At 37.0% G+C, this 7,098-nt stretch overlaps 1 pseudogene; it reads right to left on the minus strand.

The window, feature by feature from the left end:
- Nucleotides 1-715: 715 nt before the first annotated feature.
- LOC101422474 (large ribosomal subunit protein eL29-like) lies at nucleotides 716-3,167 on the minus strand (annotated as a pseudogene).
- Nucleotides 3,168-7,098: the final 3,931 nt, after the last annotated feature.

The following is a 7,098-nucleotide window of genomic DNA, read 5'->3' on the forward strand; positions in this document are numbered from 1 at the left end:
TAAACTGCAGCAATCTCATGGTAAAACTTTAACGGATGAGCAGTTGCTTCTTACGGATGAGCAAAGAAAGTGGTTTCTGAGATGGAATCTACTCCTGGTGAAGATGCTATCAACATGTTGAAATGAAAACAACGGATTTAGAATATTCCATAAACTTAGTTGATAAAGCAATGGCAGGATATGCAAGGATTGACTTCAGTTTTGAAAGGAGTATTACTGTGGGTAAAATGCAATCAAGCAGCGTTACCTGCTAAAGAGAAATCTTTCATGAAAGGAAGAGTCAATTGATGGGGAAAACTTTATTGCTATCTTATTTTAAGTAATTACCACGGCGACCTCAACCTTCTGCAGGCACCACTCTGACCCACCCCAGCCTTCAGCAACCACCACCCTGATTCGTCACAGGCATCAATATCAAGGCATGATCCTCCACTAGCAAAAAGATTATGACTCGCTGCAAGTTCAGATGATGGTTAATATTTTTTGGCAATGAAGTATTTTTAATTAATGTATGTATATTATTTTTTAAACAGTGCTATTGCACATTTAGACTACAATAGAGTATCATAACTTTAATAGCTTTTTTTTTAAGGAGATACAGGGGAATGAGTCTGGGACCTCGTATATGGGAAGCAGGCACTCAACCACTGGCTACACACACTCCCCTAAACATAACTTTTTTTTCATATAATAAGCTTTATTTTTAAAGAGGTTTTAGATTACAGAAAAGTTACATTGAAATTATGAGGGATTCCCATGTATGACCTCCCTTTCCCACATTGTCCCTTATTTTTTTTTAAATGTTGCATTACAATTTATTATGATACATCTGTAAAATCCACCCATTTAAAAAATGCACATTTTAAAAAATGACTCACTTGTGGTAAGGACTAACCTACCTACAGTAATAATCTAAATAATAAAACCATCATTGTGACATTTATCAGTACTTCACACATTTAACAAATACTGGAGACAACTACCATTGTTATAACTTCTTTAAAGCCAAAAACTTAAGCACATTCAGAATGAAGATAAAGATCATAATGTTCACATTTACAGGCACTTTTGGCTGAACTTTCAAAGATCCACATATTACAAAACCACAACTTTGAATCAAAATGAATATTAAAACATTTAAGCCTTGTGATGAACTACTCCACACAAGCAAGGAAAAGAGCGAATAGGAGCAGCAGGATATTTCTAGGAGAGAAAGCAATCACTTATTCCCTTTGTCATAAAACATAAGTCAATGAGGCAACATTTTAATAACAGTGATGAAGTTATTTACTATTCAAGAATTTGCTTTTCAAGTTGTGTCTTTAAAACGTATCCATCCATATATTTGGATTAAATCTATGTATCAAAAACATTTTGCTCAGAATTCTAATCTTAAGTATAAACCATAACTTATCAAAGCATAGTCCAAGTACTATATAATAATGTGCTATTCAAATTTATATGCTTCATCTGAAAATGTTACCTTACAAACAGGAGGTTTGCCCTGTTTCTCCAGAATAAATGTCCTGTGTCTAAAACTTTAAATGATAATCAAACAGACAGATTCAAATAATTCATGCTATGCATTTTCCTTCATCAGACTTTGACAAACTTCTCCAAATTTCTCGCCCTTGTTTTTTTCCTTTCAAGTTGCTGCACCCCCTTTAGGATCTCTTGCAAAGCTTGTCTTTTGGTAACATATTCTATCCGTTTTTGTCTGTGAAGACTTTGAACTTGCACTCATTTTTTTTTTGACAGCTCCTGCCTCAAGTTTATTTGTACAAACAGCACAGGAGGAGACCCCAGCCCCATGCAGATGGCAGCCCAGGGGTCACAGCAGTCCTTCCATCCTGTCACACTGGCAGACAGAAGGCTCTACTCAGGCGCCTTCGTGGGGGCCTGGGCACCTTTGGGAGCCTGACCAGGAGCAGTAACCTGAGCCGGAGCCATAGCCTGGGTCTTGGTTTGATCCTTGGCCTTGGACTTTAGTCAGGAGAGTCTGAGACCCTTGGCGAAGCTCACGAGCACACTTTCTGAGCTTAGGGTGGGCAATGTAGGCAAGTCAACTGAGCTTGCTGCTGTCGCTCTCTGGGATCTTGGGCTTGACCTCTTTGGGCTTTATGAGGGCCTTGATGGCCTCTGCATGTGCACTCATGTCCTTGACATTGTTGGCCTGCATCTTCCTCAGGCCGTTCATGTTGTGCTTCTTGGCAAAGCACATGTTCCTTAAGAACTTGGGGTCTACCTCCTCAAGAGATTCATATCTTTGTGATCAGGGCTTCTTGATGCCATTTCCGTGCATTTTTGAGATTGGTTGTGTGTGGTGTGGTTCTTGGACTTGGCCATGTCTGTACCTGCACTGGCAGCTCCCAGAGTGCCTGGGACCCGGAAGAGTCACACTCATTCTTGAAGGACAGCTTTGCCAGATACAGAATTTTTGGCTGGCAGTTTTTCTCTTTTGGTACATTAAATATATCATACCACTTTCTTCTCTCCTCCATGGTTTCTGATGAGAGGTCAGCACTTAATATTATCAAGTTTCCCTTGTATGTGATGCTTTGCTTTTCTCTTGCTGCTTTCAGAATCCTCTCTTTATCTCTGATATTTGTCATTATGAATAGTAGGTGTCTTGGTGTAGGTCTATTCAGATTTATTCTGTTTGGGATGCATTATCCTTCTTGGATATTGATGTGTTTCATAAGAGTTGAGAAGTTCTTGGTCATTATTACCTCAAATATTCTTTCTGCCCCATTCCATTCTCTACAACGTCCCCCACTGCCATCATTATCAACACATTTGACTCTATTTCAACTTTCAGTATCTCGTTCTTTTCTAACCAATACCCTCAATTTCACAGCAGATACACTGCAATGTTGGAAATTTAGTTTATGTTGTAATTCAGCCACTTGCACAATAAGACTCTGGGTCCAGTTTTCAGATATCTCAAGCCTGCAGCTACATAAAATAAGATTTTCTTTCACATCCTTCATACAGTGCTTAAGTTGTGAATTTGAAGTCTTGAGCTCATCCCTTTCTTTTATAACTGTATCTAGCATTTTTAAAGAACAACCAGCCAACATCATCATACCTTTTAATTCCACAAAACTCTGTTAAGTTATCAAAAACACTCTCACCCAGAACCTTGCCTCTTATAAGCATTTGTGTAGCTGTATCCAGTGGTGATATCTTGTGTATGTCTCTACTGCCAACTCATGACATAGATTATCAGTACCATCTTGATTATTGGAAAAAGAGTCATTTATACCTTTGCATCTAATCTGATTAGAGAACCAATTCCAAAAACCCCACAGCCAATTCATAAATCTCATCCTAAAGATTCTGTTTCTCAAGTACCACTCCCAGTACCAAAGCTGTATTAGTCAGGGTTCTCTAGGGAACCAACAAGAAATATATGAAAATATTATGATATTTTAAATGAGAACTGTCTCACATGACTATAGGGATGTGCAAATCAAAATTCCCAGCTTGGGTAGGTCACAAGCTGGGAATGCCAATGAAGGTTTCTCATAAATTCCCTAGGAGAAACTGACTGACTGAAGTAGAGATGGAAATTCTCTCTTCTGACTGCTGAAATAATCACTTTTTCTTTTATGGTTTTAGCAGTTTGATATGGTTATGAATTCCAAAAATAGTTATTGCATTATGCTTGTAATCTGGTCTGTACCTGAGCATGATTAAGTTATGATTAGGGTTTTGATTGGGCCATGTCATTAGGGCATAGCAAAGGACAGAGTTGAGGGTTCTTTAATGTTGGAGTTTTGATGTTGGCTTTTGAAACTGAAGCCTTAAGCTGAAGCCCTGGGAAGTAAGCTCACAGAGGAAAGAGAAGCAAGCCCCAGGAAGAGAGAAAACCTGAACCTAGGAAGAAGCAAGGCCCTGGAAGGGAGGAAGCCCGGAAGCCTGAACCCTTGCAGACATTGGCAGACATCTTGCCTCAACATGTGAAAATAGACTTTGGTGAGGAAAGTAATTTATGCTTTATGGCCTGGTATCTGTAAACTCCTACCCCAAATAAATATACTTTTATAAAAAACCAACTGATTTCTGGTATTTGCATCAGCACCCCTTTGGCTGACTAATAAAATGGTCTTGAACCAATTGATGAATCTTCTTTCATTGTTGAAGGCAATCTCCTCAGTTGAGTGTAAATGTAATTAGCTATAGATGCAATCAACTAACCGATTATTTAAATCCATAAAATATCTTCACAATAACAATCAGGCCAGTGCTTCCTTGACTAAACAACTGGACACCATAACCTGGCCATCTTGACACATGAACTTAACTATCACAGGCATATATGAAAAGCCAAGGCTAACATCCTACTTAATGGTGAGCAACTGAAAGCTTTCCCTTAAGATCAGGAACAAGAGAATGATGCCCACTGTCACCTCTGTTATTCAACATTGTACTAGAAGTTCTTGCCAGAGAAATTAGGCAAGAAAAAATAAAAGGCATCCAAATCAGAAAGGAAGACGTAAAATTTTCCCTATTTGCAGATGACATGTTCCTACATACAGAAATCCTGAAAAATTCCAAACAAACATCCAAAAGCTAATAAATGAATTCAGCAAAGTGATGGGGTACAATATCAACACCCAAAAATCATTAGTGCTTATATACTAAAAGAAGAAAGAAGAAATCAAGGAAAATATTCCACTCACAATCACAACTAAATGAATGAAGTATCTAGGAATATACCTAAAAAAGGATGTAAAGGATTTGTACAAATAAAACTACAAAACATTGCTAAAAGAAAAAGAAGACCTAAATAAATGGCAGGACATTCTATGTTCATGGATTGAAAAACTCAGTATTGTTAAGCTGTCAGTCTTTCAAAAGCAATTTATAGATTCAGAACAATTTCAATCAAAATTCCAATAACATTCTTTGCAAAAGTGGACAAGGCAATCAACAAATTTATTGGGAATGATAAGAAGCTATGAATAGTCAAAGTTGTCTTGAAAACGAATGAAAATAGAGGACTCATTCCTCCCAAATTTACAACTTATTCCAAAACTACAGTAATCAAAAACAGCATGGTACTGGCACAATGACAGACATATAGACCAATAGAATCATATTGAGAGCTCAGAAATCAAACCACATTTATAGCCAACTGAATTTTGATAAGGGAGCAAAGACACTCAATTGGAAAAGATCAGTCTCCTCAACAAATGGTGCTGGGAAAACTGGATCTCCATTTACAAAAGAAAGGAGGGTCTCTACCTCACACCTTATACAAAAATCACCTCAAAATAGATCATTGACCTAAAAATAAGAACTAAAACTATAAAAATCTTAGAAGAAAAATAGGTAAATATCTTCAGGACCTTGTATCAGGCAACAGAGTCTTAGATTTTATACCAAAAGTACAAGGAACAACAACAACAACAACAAAATAGATAGATTGGGCATCATCAAAATTATAAGATTTTGTGCACCAGAGGACATTAACAAGAAAGTGAAAAGACAACCTAGAGAATGGTAGAAGATATTTGGAGATCATATATCTGATAAAGGCTTAATATCCAGAAAATATAAAGAATTCCTCCAGCTCAAAAACAAAAAGACAAACAATCTAATTAAAACATAGTCAAACTACTTGAACTGATATTTCTCCGAAGAAGATACACAAATTGCCAATAAACACATGAAAACTGCTGAACATCATTAGCCATTAGAGAAATGCAAATCAAAACTACAATTGAATTATCACTCATATCCAAGAGGATGGGTATTATCAAAAGTTAGAAAATAACAAGTGTTGACAAGGAGGTGGAGAAATAGGAAATTTCATACATTGTTGGAAGTAATATAAAATGGTACATCTGATGTAGAAAAATTTGGCAGTTCCTCAAAAAGTTAAACATGGAATTACCATATGACCCAGAAATCCCACTTCTAGGTATTTATCCAAAAGAATTGAAAGCAGGGACTCAGACAGATATTTGTACCAATGTTCATCACAGCATTATTCACAATAGCCACAAGTTGGAAGCAACCCGGGTCCATCAACAGGTAAGCAAAATGTCGTATTTCCATACAATGAAGTATTATTTAGCCTTAAAAGGAAGTGAGACAGCACAAGTCTGTGATGAAAATGACAGCCATTGAGTGTACACTCTGAGTGGAATGTACAAAGCATGGGACAGTATAACACAGGGAATACAGTGGTGGAATATGGACTATGGTTAGGAAGAATATGAGAACATTCTCTCACGAATGATAACAAATATATACTACTAATACAGTGTTAATAATCAGGTGGGTTGGGAAAGATACACCAAATGTAAGATATGGGCTATAGTTAGTGGCAATATTTTGACAATACTCTTGTATCATCAAAAAATCTTGTAACAAGTGTTTCACAACAAATGCAAGATATTGGCGGTGGGATGATATATGGGAGTCTTGCATGATGATCTGCATGTTTGTTTTGTAAATTCACAAATTTTACTATACACTTTTTTCTGTATGTTCATGTATGAATGATATAATTCAATAAAATTTTACTTAAAAAAAGGAATTGACATGCTGAAAAATGTTAAAACATGAGTGAACTGGGAGACTGTCATATTGAGTGAAAGAAGCCAGGCACAGAAGGACAAATGTCACATGATTTCTCTCATATGAAATACTTAGGATAATCGAATTCATAGGGACAGAAATCAGAATAGTGGTTATCAGTGGCTGGGAGAAAGAGGGAATGAGGAGTTATTGATTAAACGGTATGAGTTTCTGTTTGGGGTGATGAAAATATTCTGAAAATAGATAATTGAGAAGGTTTACATAACATTAAGTCATTGTACTTACTATCACAGAATTGTGCACTAAAAATGGTTTAAATTATTTTTATTAAGTATTGTAGCAGTTTGATATTATTTTTTCTTTTTTAAGATTTATTTCTCTCCCCAACCAACACCCCGCCCCGCCCCCCCCCCCCCCCCCATTATCTGTTCTCTGTGTCCATTCACTATGTGTTCTTCTGTGCCCGCTTGCATTCTTGTCAGGCAGCACCAGAGATCTGTGTCTCTTTTTGTTGCGTCATCTTGCTGCGTCAGCTCTCCGTGTGTG

Source organism: Dasypus novemcinctus, chromosome 19, assembly GCF_030445035.2.
Source record: "Dasypus novemcinctus isolate mDasNov1 chromosome 19, mDasNov1.1.hap2, whole genome shotgun sequence".
NCBI lineage: Eukaryota > Metazoa > Chordata > Mammalia > Cingulata > Dasypodidae > Dasypus > Dasypus novemcinctus.